Source organism: Gopherus evgoodei, chromosome 9 (genome assembly GCF_007399415.2).
Source record: "Gopherus evgoodei ecotype Sinaloan lineage chromosome 9, rGopEvg1_v1.p, whole genome shotgun sequence".
In the NCBI taxonomy this organism is placed as follows: Eukaryota; Metazoa; Chordata; order Testudines; family Testudinidae; genus Gopherus; species Gopherus evgoodei.
Window position 1 is genome coordinate 46613168 of NC_044330.1, and position 15661 is coordinate 46628828.

The following is a 15661-nucleotide window of genomic DNA, read 5'->3' on the forward strand; positions in this document are numbered from 1 at the left end:
GTGTGTTTCGGTCAGGATCCCCCACTGACCGCCAGCGGTATTGACCGCTACTAGGGCCCCGGGCTGGAACGCAGTGGAGGGGGAGGGCCTGCGTTCCCCCTGCCACCCTTCCAAGGGTGGCAGACTCCCCCTTTTCCCTGGCCTGAACAGGCCATTCCTGGGGCTTGTCTGCTCAGCCCTGCAGCAGAGCGTCTGAGCCCTAGGTGACAGTGGACAGCCGCACAGCCCCAAAGCAAGGGGTGGGCCCCAGTCCAACGGAGCGCAATAAGCCGGTGTGGCTCCCCCCTGCCTTCAAGGAGGGTTGAGCCCCGGCTCCGCTCCGCTACACGTGGTACCAGAAGTGGGGACTCACTGCCCGAGATGTGGGCACGAGCCCTTGACCCCTGCAAGAAGGGTGCGGGGGGAGACCGCTCTCCCCCTGGTGACATGAATCTAACCAAGCTCCTCACGGCTTTGATGGAGGCCCAGGAGAGACAGCAGGTGGCCCAGCTGCAGCAGCAGCAGCAACAGGAGGCCGCCCGACTACAGCAGCAGAAACAGCTGATCGAGCAACTAGGGGTCCAGCAGCACCAGCTGATGCAGGATTTGGCAACTCGGACTCAGGAGTTTCAGCGGCAGTGTCTGCAACAGCTAGAAGATGCGCTCCGCCGCAGCCCCGACCCCAATCGGGGGGGTCGGATGGGACCCCGCGACCCCCTCCACCTGTCCAGCTGACCAAGATGGGGCCCCCATGATGACCCGGAAGCGTTCTTGATGACCTTCAAGCGCGTGGCCCAGGTTGCCGGGTGGGCCCCGGATCAGTGGGCCACCCTGCTGGCCCCGTACTTGACGGGAACGGCACAGACCGTGTACCGAGGCCTCTCCTCCGAAGACGCCAAGGACTATCCCCGAGTAAAGGCGGCAATCTTGGACGCGCTAGATGTCACCCCAGAGACCTTCCGGCTCCGCTCTGCTACAGTTGCCTACCCTTGGGCTAGATGATGACTGGCAGTAGCCACTGAGGCAAGGTGGGGGTTGAGGGTTCCCCTGGGTGGGGAGACCCAGATTTGGAATTGCTGCTGGGGGGCAGAATGCCTGGGCAAAGGGCACTGTGGTCTGGGAAGGACATGGGGGCCAGTGACAGGCAAGACACTGTCCTGCAGAGGACACTCCAGGCTGGAAGAGCCAATTCACCGGAGGACTTGCAGGAGGTGCTCCGCCAGCGAGTCGCATCCCTCTACAAGAGTCTGCTGGGATGGAACACACACTGCTTACTTCCCATTGGTCACTGCACATGCATGCCTCATAGCACTTGGTAATGAGGAAAGAAGTTCATGTAATAATTCTGAGGAGCAGCTGGGTCTCTCTGGAGGCAGCCTACACAGCATAGGGAGATTTGGGGGACTAATACCAATACATCCATTCTCAGGTATTCAAAAGTCAGAAACACCCTATGCCCCAGCCCAAACAACTGCCCACTTCAACATGTAGCACTGACATTTACCAGCAGTCATCTTCTTGGAAGGGGAAGTCCTGTTGCTTACACAGCCCTTTGTCATCTCCACTGAGGAGAAGGCAGCCCATTTTCCACTATGGCATTTCCAGAGCATCTTTGCACTCTCCCGCTATTGAGGCATCTGTCACTAGTTGTTTTCCAGTGCTAGGCCGTGTTGCAGCGTGACAAGCCGAAGGGGCTGGATTTCAGTGCTGAGGGCAGTATTATTATATCAGTGCAACATCAATTGCACTGTTTAAAAAAAAAATATCACAATGAACAGGAGATTTTTCTGACCATGTTGCTATTTGCAGCCAATTTCTATTCTTGTTTTTCTAGCCGCACTACTTCATTTATTCTTTCAACTTGTATAATAAAATGAGAATGCCAGTAAAAATGCACACTAAACAGCTTTTTAGTTTTGTATTTAGAAGCAATATAAAATAAACTCAGGATGTTTTCTGCTTATATTTCAGGTGCAACACTGAAGAAACCAGTTGTAAATAATGATGGTTTCCCACCTGTGTGTGTAAATGAAGCAAGTCACAATGAGGTCAAACTGGTGTCATAAGCAACAAGAATTTCTCACCAAGGGACCCAGTGGAGACCCTACAGGGGAAAAATCATCCTACTTATTAACAAATATTGTTGGAGCTTACGACACACCCCCTTGAATCCAGGTTTGCAAATGGGCAATAAACATGCTCCATTTTTAAATAGCAATGAAATTATGGTTAAAGTTGTTCCATGACATGAATGAGCAATTAAATGAATCTCTTTTGTCATATTGCACCGTATGATGAAGTCTTTCAGGCAACAAAAAATGCTAGTATTTTTTTTTAAATGCAAATATGTGCCGAAGCAGCATTAACTTGGTTTAGATAATTTTCATTCTTTTGGATAATGTAAATATTGTGAATTTCTACTGAACTTCACAGAAGTGCTTAAACTATTACAATAACATTTATTAATCATCTTAAACTTGATCATGCAGACTACGTTTGTACGCTGAGATTTATCACTTGGTTTAAAACATTTTGTAAATATGGAGATAACAGGAAGTATAAAATGGTCTATATTCTCCAAAGAAGTTGTTTACTATGTACCCTAGTTATAGAGGGTTGTGTTTGAGAATGATTATTAAAAAGTTGTTACTTGTTCTGTTCTAAGAAAAACACCCTGCTTAAGTGTGAAACCGTGGTTTTATTTAATCCCAGAAAGTCTTGTTTTTCTAATTTAGAACCCAGTTAGATATACCACTAACTGGACTTTCATTTTCTGTGAAGAAGCCTCTCAAGTGGGTTGAACTCAAGAGCCATTATTTTCAAGGCAGTTCTAACTTGTGCTTAATGCAAACTGTCACATACTGGAAGGGCACAGGATTATACTGGATTGAAACTGGATACACAGAAGTTCTATGGCTATAGATTAGACTGGTGATCTAATGGTTCCTTCTGGCCTTACAATCTACGAAAAGAACATTAGATCATCTAGTCCGATATCCTGCTTCAAATAGGGTTTGACATCTGATGCTTTATGGAAGGGGGAAAAAAATCCATCCATAATTCATACAGATTTATATGTTGTAATATGGAGTGGAGAATGAGGTGAAGGAAGAGGATTCTTTCCTGACTTCCACAAGCAGTCATTTTACACCTTGAAGCATGAGATGTGGTTACCCTTTGCTTGCACATTTGCAGCTGTCAGTCAAGTACTGTAGAGAGATTTTTTTAAAAAGTGGATAATGTAGTGAGTATTATCTAAACTTTGCTGAATATGAATTGGTACAAAAATAACATAAGGCACTGAGATCAGGGACCTGTGAAATGAAATTCAGTGTTCCAGAGATAGCATATGGCTTCAAAAATGTCTCTCATGGATAGTCATGAAATAAAACCCACCCATTAGGGTCATCAAGGTTTCCAGTACAGGTCATCTTCAGGATGAAAGCATTTGATACAAAAAACCTGTCCTCTACAGTATAGAGGAACATTTGTGACCCTCCTTTGCTGCTGAGAGATAGGTAAGGGTGGGCTGCCAAGAATTTATAGTTTAGAACATAAGTCTAAAATCACAAACAATTCATCACACAGGCATCCCTTCAGCAATGCTAAAGTGACACACTATTTGTGGGCTAACCAAATAATGAAACACATGGCTCAACAGAAGAGGTTGTGTAAGAACCTGTTCTTCACAAAACTGATCTCTCTTCTTTTACAATTATTCAACTGACCTCTTTCTTCATCTTGTTTACTTCCAAACTGTCCTTGCAATACTGATGGCCAATGAGAGCATATGGCCAGAATTTCTCCAAAGTGACACATGATAGACCCTCCCCTTTTCCCAGGGATTCTAGGCTTAGGTAACAAGTGGGAAGGAGCAGAAGAGAGGAACAAAGCAAGGTGATAGTAGTAGAAAAGTGCCAATACTGCAACTAGAATTAATAGAAATATATAATAAATACCAGCTTGCTCTTATATAAGCTTTACAAAGGAGGTCAGTATCATTATCTCATCATCCTCATTTTACAGATGGGTAAACTGAGGCACAGGGAGGTGAAGTGACTAGACCAATTCTCAGGGTGCCCAGAACTGTGAGTCATCCTGTTACCCCCTGACTCCAAAGTGAGGGAGAGTTGCTTGTGCTTAGCTGGGTGTTGGCTCGTGAACACTACCAGTCTGTTAGCTACTCAAGCACTTGCCTCTGGGCTATGCCAACCCTTACTTTGCCTCGCAAGTTAACAATAAGTGCTCTCCAATCCCCAAACCCCCTTTGAAGCATTACCCTGAGATATCCAACCCCTGGCTACTCACAGACATTCCGGATCCATTGTTCCCAAAGGAACAAAACACACCAGCCTGTGAGATTCAGCTCATGTTCAATACTCAGCTTAATATCAGATATTTTCAGTTAAATGATTCAGTTTATCATCAAAGATTCAAATAACAGTGAGTAAGAATATTGGAAACAAATAGTTACATATAAAAACAAAAACAACTTTCTAGAGACTAAGCTTAACTAACAGGTTAATGTCCTGTTTAAAGTCTTCTGCAGCATTTTCAACCAAGGTTGGTTGAGAGTCCATTTTTATGAATGAAAGCATGCTGTCCATTTACTTCCTAGGTGCAGGATACCATGGTGTCTTCTCTGCCTCTCAGCAATACCTCCAAAGTTCACCCTCTTTACTCTTAGCCAGAATAACCCTCCGCCCCCGGCTTGTTTTTTCCTCTGTGTGCCTTCCCTGTTGATTTCACATCTCTTAACATTTGACTTCATATATAAAGAGGCGTCCATTGCATTAGCTTGGAATGTTTAGTTTACATCCTGACAGAGATACACATTGCTTACCTCCTGTCTAGAGCAAAACCATTTTTTCCACCTTTGCTGGTGACTGATACCTTGATACAGACTTAAAAAACAAATTTTCAGTACATATGCACAATTCCTGACAGAGTATCTATACATACATTTCACAACAATATTAATGACCATAGTGACACAGGCTTGCATTTGAGCAGACACCTGCCCCATGAGGTGCCCATAACCCTTCTGATTCCCTCTGCTGGTTGGCATTTAGTGGTTCTTGGGTCACACCCAAGCAGTACTTGTTTCTTTAACTGGTATTTGCTCTTCTCTTGCTTTGGTTTTTTCCCTCCCCATCTCACCCACCAGCTCTGTGTGAGCCTCCTTGCCCCCTGCCCCAGCTGCCTGGACTAAAAGTATCTGGGAGGCTTTTTCCCTGCCTCCACTTTGTCCAAATGGTCTTCCTCATAGCAAAGGCTCCCCTCATCTTCCCCACCCCCCATGGCTAAATCACAGAGATTTATGAGTCTGCTATAACCTTCTAGATTGGGCAGTATAGAGGGTGTGCTTTTTAGACCCAGAGGTCCTGAGTTTGATTCCTGCTGTCAGCAGCCCCACCAGATGTGCTGCATTACATATGATAGTGAAAATTCAAGCCACCAGTCTATGCAAATTGTCTCAGAGTTGCTAGCCTCAGCGGAGTTGCACAAATGTTGGGAGATGTGCAGAAATTTTCAGTGAGGACAAGTATGTAATGGGGTCATGCTACTCACTCCTCATTGGTGCCACCTCATGGCTCATCTGAGGAATTAGCTCACCATTGTTGGTGCCCCATCCTGCAGTCAGTCAGCCCATTGTCTGTGTCACTTGCTCTGCCTCTTCCATGGCTTAGCCTTCCAGCTAGGTCACAATCATCTTCCCCTTCTGAGGTCTCACCAAGGTCTCTCTCCACACAGTCTCAGGCAGTTTTCATACCCACTGCAACACTCCCACAGTGGATTGTAAGGGAACCCAGGTCCCACTTGCTTCTGCACAGGTGATCATCATCCCCAACTAAGCCTCATCACATCCTAGCTCTCCTTCAGGTGCAGCCTATGGCTAATTGTCCTCTCTTGCCAATATTAACCCTGCCAGGGCTTGCATAGGGTGAATGCCCCATCAAAAATAATTAAATCCAATCTTTTTCTTTGAACATTAAAAAAATATTCAACCTGCTCATGGCCCTCCTTGAATCAGGTGGCAAACAAACATAGCTGCCACCCGCTGGTTCAGCAGCGAGTATCTAGCATAAACTGGTTACATTGTGTATGCTTCATTTTCCTTGCGTTTGAAGCTTCAGATGTGCTGACAAATTGAACCCATATAATGTGAATGTTCTTTTTAAATTGCAGTGTGCTTTGAAGGAACAGGTTCCCACTTAGGTCTCTCAGTCTGTAATGCATTGGTATTTCTCTTTAGTCTACATATCTTGATGGTCTACTAAATTTTAAATGAGTCAAACCTAAGATGAAGGAAGGCAGCCTAATAATCTAAACCCTATGCATTTTTTGTGGCTCAGTGAAACCAACTACTGTATATTGTTCCTTGTCTTATATTCTTTGCACACCCAAAGTGTGCAAGGAGTGGAGTACTGGGTCTATGGTGAGCATATGCCTATAAAACATGAATAATTCCTTAAGAATTAAAGGCAACCTGCAAAGATTAAAATAGTAATACCTAGCTCTAAAATAATGCTTTTCATCAATAGAGTTCCAAGCGCTTCACAGTCTTTATCCTCTCTGAGATAAGGAAAGTTGTGCCCACGTTACAAGTGGGGAATAGAGAGACTAAGTGACTTACCCAAGCTTACACAGAACATCTCTGGCAGAGCAGGAAATCAAACCTTGGTTTCTCAAGTCCTGGGCTAGTGGTGTAACCACTGCACCATCTTTTCCAAAAGTAATGGGGTTCTATTATACTCCATTTTTGGTTTCAGAAGCCATGAAAGAAATTGTGTTTTGTTTTTTTATTTTTTTTCTCCTAGAAATAGCAAGCCTTCTTATCCCTACTTTTGTTGCAGAATTCACTGTGAGTTCTGTGCACTCAGCTATTGAAACTTTAACAGAGATCTTTTCTCCTAAGGTCATAGCGCACCTGAGTTAAATAGTGTTTAAACACTGTAGCTTGAATAAAAAAATCACCCCTCCCATCAAAATGATCAGGTTTCATTGCTTTAAAATCACTGACACTACTAGCTTTCCAGACAATTCCAAGAAAAACAGGACACGCATGATACAAATTTCTAATGTGAGACATGCTGAAAAAAAGGTTGTTTTTAAAAGGCCCAGACCTTTCAGGGCTTCTTGGTGCATCATAAACGAGTCAAAAAGGGGCACCAGGGTACCACTACCTCTTTCCTCTAAAGATCATCTTTAAAGAATAGGTGTCTCCAGATAAAATTCTCAGTGGAGTTTTGAGGCTTGGCAAAAAACTAGAACACTGTGCCAAAGTCAGCTCACTTGTGTGAATGGGCAGAACCCAAATGGTTTCAAAGGAGTTGTAACCGCTCATACCAATGATGAAAATTTAAAGTGTTAAAAATAAGATAAAAAATAAAGTTAGTCAGACTTAGATTATGTCTTAAGGGCCCACCCTTAGATTTTTATATCTCAAGTAAACACATTTTTAATCTGAAAGTGATATCAAAATATTTTGTGTTCTAACAAAATATTATATTCACAACACAATAGACCATGAGTGCTATGCTGGACTGGAAAGGGCGTCTGTTATGCAGAGGTGGTAGCGAGCAGGGGCTCTTGGGAGGGCAAATTCCTACTTTGAATGAAATGGTCCTGCTAGACCAAGCAAGGGTCAGCAAACTGAACACAGATTTACCATGCTACATTCCTGTTTAAGCCAAACAATGTAAAATGTGAAAAAATCTACAAGATGTTAGCAGTGTTGTCATGGCCATGTTGGTCCCAGTGTGTCAGAGAGGTGGGTAAAGTAAAGAGATGAACTTTCAAGCTACACAGAGCTTCTGGTCTGAAGGAGAGCTCTGTGTAGTTTGAAAGCTTGTCTCTCACCAACAGAAGTTGGTCCAATAAAAGAACATAAGACATAAGAATGGCCATACTGGGTCAGACCAAAGGTCCATCTAGCCCAGTATACTGTCTTCTGACAATGGCCAATGCCAGGTGCCCCAGAGAGAATGAACAGAACAGGTTATCATCAAGTGATCCATCCCCTGTTGCCCATTTCCAGCTTCTGGCAAACAGAGGCTAGGGATACCATTCCTGTCCATCCTGGCTAATAGCCATTGATGGACCTATCCTCCATGAATGTATCTAGTTCTTTTTTGAACCCTGTTATAGTCTTGGCCTTCACAACATCCTCTGGAAAGAGTTTCACAGATTGACTGTGCATTGTGTGAATAAACACTTCCTTTTGTTTGTTTTAAACCTGCTGCCTATTAATTTCATTTGGTGACCTCCTCGTTCATGTGTTATGAAAAGGAGTAAATAATACTTCCTTATTTACTTTATCCAGTCATGATTTTATAGATCCCTATCATATCCCCCCTTAGTCATCTCTTTTCCAAGCTGAAAAGTCCCAGTTTTATTAATCTCTCCTCATATGGAAGCCGTTCCATATCTCTAATAATTTTTGTTGCCCTTTTCTGAACCTTTTCCAAGTTAAATATATCTTTTTTGAGATTGGGTGACCACATCTGCATGCAGTATTCAAGATGTGGGCATACCATGGATTTATATAGAGGCAATATGATATTATCTATCTTATTATCTATCTCTTTCATAATGATTCCCAACATTGTGTTTGCTTTTTTGACTTTCACTGCACATTGAGTGGATGTTTTCAGAGAACTATCCACAATGAGTTCAAGATCTCTTTCTTGAGTAGCAGCAGCTAATTTAGACCACATCATTTTGGGGATTATGATTTCCAATGTGTATTCCTTTGCATTTATCAACATTGAATTTCATCTGCCATTTTGTTGCTTAGTAACCCAGTTTTGAGAAATCCTTGTGAAGCTCTTTGCAGTCTGCCTGGGATTTAACTATCTTGAGTAGTTTTGTATCATCTGCAAATTTTGCCACCTCACGGTTTACCCCTTTTTCCAGATAATTTATGAATATGTTCAATAGGACTAGTCTCAGTACAGACCCCTGGGAGATGCCACTATTTATCTCTCTCCATTCTGAAAACTGACCATTTATTCCTACCTTTTGTTTTCCTATCTTTTTACCAGTTACTGATCCATAAGAGGACCTTCCCTGTTATCCCATGACAGCTTATTTTGCTTAAGACCCTTTGGTGAGGGACCTTGTCAAAGGCTTTCTGAAAATCTAAGTACACTATATCCACTGGATCCCCCTTGTCCACAGCTTGTTGACCCCCTCAAAGAATTCTAGTAGATTGGAGAGGCATGATTTTCCTTTATATAAGCCATGTTGACTCTTCCCCAACAGTTATGTTCATCTATATGTCTAACAATTTTGTTCTTTACTATAGTTTCAAACAGTTTGCCTGGTACTGAAGTCAAGTTTACTGGCTGTAATTGCCAGGATCACCTCTGGAGCCCTTTTAAAAAATTGGCATCACATTAGCTATCCTCCAGTCATTTGGTACAGAAGCTGATTTAAATGATAGGTTACAGACTACAATTAGTAGTTCTGCAATTTCACATTAGAGTTCCTTCAGAACTCATCTAGTCCTGGTGATTTATTACTCTTTAGTTTATCAATTTGTTCCAAAACCTCCTCTAATGACACCTCAGTCTGGGACAGTTCCTCAGATTTGTCACCTAAAAAGAATGACTCAGGTTTGGGAATCTCCCTCACATCCTCAACCATGAAGACCTATGCAAAGAATTCATCCCTGAGTGCTTGAGTGCTCCTTTATCATCTTGATCGTCCAGTGGCATGTTTAGCAGGCTTTCTGCTTCTGACATACTTAAAGGTTTTTTTGCTATTACTTATTGAGCCTTTGGCAAGCTGTTCTTCAAATTCTTTTTTGGTCTTCCTAATTATATTTTTACATTTCATTTGCCAGAGTTTATGCTCCTTTCTATTTTCCTCACTAGGATTAAACTTCCACTTTTTAAAGGATGCTTTTTTGCCTCTCACTGCTTCTTTTACTTTGTTGTTTAGCCATGGTGGCTTTCTTTTGGTTCTCTTACTATGTTTTTTTTAATTTGGGGTATACATTTAAGTTGAGCCTCTATTATGGTGTCTTTAAAAAGTTTCTATGCAGCTTGCAGGGATTTTACTTTTGCTGCTGTACCTTTTAATTTCTGTTTAACTAACCCCCTCATTTTTGTGTAGTTCCCCTTTCTGAAATTAAATGCTACAGTGCTGGTGTGCTGTGGTGTTTTCCTGGTCACAGCGATGTCACTATAACCAAGTGGTCCAGCTATATTCACCTCTTGGACCTGATCCTCTGCTCCATTGAGGACTAAATCAAGAATTGCCTCTCCTCTTGTGGGTTCCAGGACTAGCCACTCCAAGAAGCAGTCATTTAAGGTGCCAAGAAACTTTTTCTCTGCATCCCATCCTGAGGTGACACATACCCAGTCAATATGGGGATAGTTGAAATACCCCATTATTATTGAGTTTTTTATTTTAATAGCCTCTCTAATCTCACTAAGCATTTCACGGTCACTATCACCATCCTGGTCAGGTGGTCAGTAGTATATCCCTACTGTTATATTCTTATTATTTGAGCATGGAATTACTATCCGTAGAGATTCTATGGTACAGTTTGGTTCATTTAAGATTTTTACTTCATTTGATTCTACGCTCTCTTTTACATATAGTGCCACTCCCCCAGTAGCATTACCTAACCCACCTTGTCTCTCTACAAGGTCTCTACAGCATAACATGTTCCTCTCACTATTCTCATTTTGCTTATTATCAGATTGTTTAGCCAGTGGGGCAAAGGACCTGACCACATGCTGAGCTGAACGTCCTCAGCTTCTCTGAATGATGAGGGCACTCATCACCAAACAAAATTGACCCTTAACTACGTAATACTAAGAACACGCGGTGGAAGTGATGCAGTCAGAAATTTTAGACATGTGCATTCAAGGTAAGTGTCCCTCAGAAGACTGGGTTATTAAAAGGGTTGGGTGGGTATCGTGAATATGTGAAAAGGCCATATTTTGACCTGCCTCACATTTGGTATTTATCTTCTCTGTTATTGCTCTTGCTAAGTTACAAGGTCATTGGTAGGTGGACATTGGTTTAAACATGCATAGCAAAGTTGAAATTAGATTGAGGCACATTTAAAAACAATAAAAAAAATATAGAAACACTGACATATCCGCTGCTATGGGAAAGGAAAGAGTACTGGTGGTAGCTTTGGTAGGGAAAAGTGTACATGGATGCCACATGTAAACAGAAGATTCTCTGCAAAGTTGTTCAGCAGAAGAATGGATTTTGCAATGGAAAATCTGAAATGCACATTGTTTCTAAACCATGGACTATAGTGTTGTTGAATACTTCAGTACTTATGATTGAATGTAATTAAGCTACATACATTTATATGCTATGACTACCATATTTTGCTAACTTTTTTCATATATCTTTTATATCTGATGTATAGTATTATGCTTCATGTATTATATTTTAGTTACCATATTTACACTGCATATTAAAATCTCTTGAATTCTATGTTATGTATGGCGTCTTTTCAACATCATTTTATTTGTTTACTTTACACACCATTTTCCAGCACTAAAAATTCATTATTCAACAATAGCGACCACTTATCAGTTTTATTTATTTCCTTCTCTACAATATGGTCTTTAGCACAAGCATAATGCAGCCCTTTTCCTTCAATCTCTTCTCTGGGTAGAAGTGCGTGTGCTTTTGCACACAGTAGTTATCTGACATATAAGGTTTTCAGATGGCAGAATACCAGTTTAATATAATTTAATCTATAGGAAACTAGCAAATTCCTAGGTGCAAGTCACATGGGTAGAGCCTTGCACAGACACATTTGTAACTGCATCCGATCTGCGATCTGCAAAAATAGCCCACAGATATCTGCAGATTTGCAGGGCTCTACACATGGGAACTGGATAATTTCCTAAAGTTTTGCAGCTGTGCCTGAGAAGAGGGAAGTTTTCTGACCACTGGGAGGCAGTGCATGTCAAAACGCTTGAGAGGAGCAAGTCTCAATTTACCTAGTCAAAGAAACCTTCATTCCAACCCTATGGTAGCAAGTACTACATCTGGTAGTAGATGTTTTTATAAACTAGTCAGTTAGCAGAGACTCATTTTCCAATCCAACTACTATAAATGCCTAGAACATTTTTAAGCACCATGTTAATTACACTTACATTTTAATTAAAAAAAGATTTTTAATTCTTCTTTGAAGGAGGAAAATACAAGAAATTAAGACTTGGATACTGTATAAGGGAGCATAGATTGGAAATCCAAGTTTATACACACAGGCCTTTTCCCATCTTTCTAATTGTGGAACTCCCATTACAGTCAATGGGAGTTCTGCATACAGAAAAAATGGCAAAGGATCAGACAAGGAAAATGAGGGAGAATATACTTTAATATGGCATATTACAATTCTTGGAGGTGCTGTAAAATAGACTTTGTGAATCAAATTCTGCTCTCAGAAACCATATGTACATATGTGCCTTTGAGAGCCAAATGAGAATTTGGGCAAAAATGCTTTTCTAAGTTGAAATACTGCATTTCTCAAGTTACTTTTGCATCTGATATTTGCAATGTGCATACAGATCCACATAAATATGGTAGCTTTAGAAATAAAAGCAACACTTTAATACAGAGCAGTACGACTCAATAGAAATGTCCCTTCAGGGTTGAACACAAAATAATGATTAAGAGTTAACTGCTGGAGAGTGGTTAGGTTTCACTGTATAAGACTCTCGCCAAACTGTGCCACTCTATTGTCTCAGAATCACATAGGGCCAAATGGGCAAGAGTGCAGAGACCAGATGAACATTCACACTTCCACTAATTTAATATATATATTTAAGGCTATCAATTAATCGCGGTTAACTCATGCGATTAACTCAAAAAAATTAATCACAATTAAAAAAATTAAACACGATTTATCGCACTTATAGCAATAGAACACCAACTGAAATTTATTAAATATTTTGGACGTTTTTCTACATTTTCAATATTGATTTCAATTACAACACAGAATACAAAGTGTACACTGCTCACTTTATATTATTATTTTTTATTACAGATATATGCACTATAAAAATGATGAACAAAAGAAATAGTATTTTTCAAATTCACCTCATATATGTACTGAAGTGCCATCTCTTTATTGTGAAAGTGTAACTTACAAATGTTTTGGTTGCATAACTGCACTCAAAAACAAAACAGTGTAAAACTTTAGCGCCTACAAGTCCACTCAGTCCTATTTCTTATTCTGCCAATTGCTAAGACAAACAAGTTTGTTTACAGTGACAGGAGATATTGCTGCCTGTTTCTTATTTACAATATTGCCTGAAAGTGAGAACAGGCGTTCGCATGGCTCTTTTGTAGCGGTGTTGCAAGGTATTTACATGCCAGATATGCTAAACATTCGTATGCTCCTTCATGGTTCAGCCACCATTCCAGAGGACATGCTTCCATGCTGATGATGCTCATTAAAAAAATTATGCATCAATTAAATTTGTAACTGTACTCCTTGGGGAGAGAATTGTATATCTCCTGCTCTGTTTTACCCACATTCTGCATATATTTCATGCTATAGCAGTCTTGGATGATGACCCAGCACCTGTTCATTTTAAGAACACTTTCACAGCAGATTTGACAAAATGCAAAGAAGGTACCGACATGAGATTTCTAAAAATAGCTACAGAACTTGACATGGGGCAGCTCTAGGTATTTTGCTGCCCCAAGCACGGCAGGCAGGCTGCCTTCGGCGGCTTGCCTGCGGGAGGTCCCCGGTCCCGCGGATTTGGCTGCATGCCTGTGGGAAGTCCGCTGAAGCCACGGGACCAGCAGACCCTCCGCAGGCATGCCGCCAAAGGCAACCTGCCTGCCACCCTCACGGTAACCGGCAGAGCGCCCCCACGTGGCTTGCCGCCCCAGGCACACATTTGGCGTGCTGGTTCCTGGAGCTGCCGCTGCACTTGACACAAAGTTTAAGTGCCATCCAAGATCTGAGAGGGATGAGGTGAGGAGCATGCTTTTGGAAGTCTTAAAAGAGCAACACTCTGAGGTGGAAAATATAGAACCCATACCACCAAAAAAGAAAATAAACCTGCTGTGGCATCTGACTCAGATGATGAAAATGAACATGCATTTGTCTGCACTTCTTTGTATTGTTATCAGCATGGAAGCTGATGAAGTCCTCTGGAATGGTGATTGAAGCACGAAGGTACATATGAATATCTTGCAATGCCTGCTACAACAGTACCATGTGAATGCCTGTTCTCACTTTCAGGTGACATTGTAAACAAGAAGCAGGCAGCATTATCTCCTGCAAATTGTAACCAACCTTCTTTGGCTGAGTGATTGGTTGACCAAGAAGTAGGACTGAGTGGACTTGTAAGTTCTAAAGTTTTACAATGTTTTATTTTTGAAAGTAGGTTTTTTTGTACATAGTTCTACATTTGTACGTTCAACTTTCATGATAAAGAGATTGCATTACAGTACTTGTATGAGGTGAATTGAAAAAAAAATTTTTCTTTTACAGTGCAAATATTTGTAACAAAAATAAATAAAATAAAAAATAAAGTGAGCACTATACAGGTATTCTGTGTTGTAATTTAAATTAATATATTTGAAAATGTAGAAAACATCAAAAATGTTTAAAATAAAAGTTATTCTATTGTTGTTTAACAGCATGATTAATCACAATTAATTTTTTTAATCACTTGACAGCCCTAGTACATTTGCTATCATGGGGCCTGCAGCTCCATCCTGTGAGGTCCTGAGCACTCAAAAATCCCACTGAAAGTGAATGAGCATTGAGGATGTTCAGCATTTCTCAGAACTAAAGCCTTAAAGTCTAAATCATGTTAAGAGTATTCGAATGGCTTTAGTGGTAAGCATTTTCTCATCCATTTATGGAGGATTTACATCAACAATTTACTGTAATACTAACATGAACGTATATGTCTATTAATGGTAATGAGGAGCTAAACATGCAAATCTCACACATGTGGATGGAAGACTGCAAATTCTCCCATGCCTGAATATTAAAAACATTGAAAACTGGACACAACATTCAATATAAGGTGTAATACTAATGAGCCTAATGCAAGAAAGTACTGAACATCCTAAAATTCCTTCAGTGGGTCTTTAACGGTAGTTGAGAGCACTCAGAACCTTGCAAAATCAGGGCTAATGGTAGATGCTGTAATACAAAGAGAAAGGCGCAATGAAGCTGGCGGCCCTGTAATCAGAGAGCACCTTTCTTGTCCCTTATGGAAAAGACAAAGGCTCACATTGCTATGACTGTGAGTTAGCTAAATAAGCAGCACACAAGAAAATGTGAGTTTGTATTACGGTGCACAAGGGATGTGTCTGCCAACTGTCCTCTGTATATATATTTTCTGCATGAAAAGAACTGCACAGATTCGCTAGGCAGAGCGATTGTGTAAAAGTAGAATGCAGTGGTATTCAGCTGCATAATGAAGTTATATATATTTGCTTACTTGCATGTTACAGCAAACCTGTATGTGAATGCATTCCAGGGAGCAGTCATCTGTAAAAACAAAACTGATATTTACAAAATGTACTGTCTTACCTAATTTAAAAAAATCTCAGACTTTTTCAAATGAAGTTTTTTGTGTCTCTGTAATTTGAATGAACTTATATCACTGTATTAATAACTTGCCATAAGTGCTGTATGTGTCGTTTGGATACTCTTATACTT

At 40.9% G+C, this 15661-nt stretch overlaps 1 protein-coding gene across 3 annotated transcripts in view; it reads left to right on the plus strand.

The window, feature by feature from the left end:
- The window catches only part of AMER3 (APC membrane recruitment protein 3), a 64818-nt gene extending 51860 nt beyond the window's left edge, over nucleotides 1-12958 (plus strand). For 2 of the 3 annotated variants that reach the window (XR_004002088.1, XM_030576254.1), the window contains one exon: nucleotides 1951-7828. The gene's annotated coding sequence lies outside the window, so the exon portion shown is untranslated. Of the gene's footprint in view, nucleotides 1-1950; nucleotides 7829-10693 lie in introns of those variants that run through there. The other variant, XR_004002087.1, reaches the window with a different exon arrangement.
- The last annotated feature ends 2703 nt before the right edge of the window (nucleotides 12959-15661 follow it).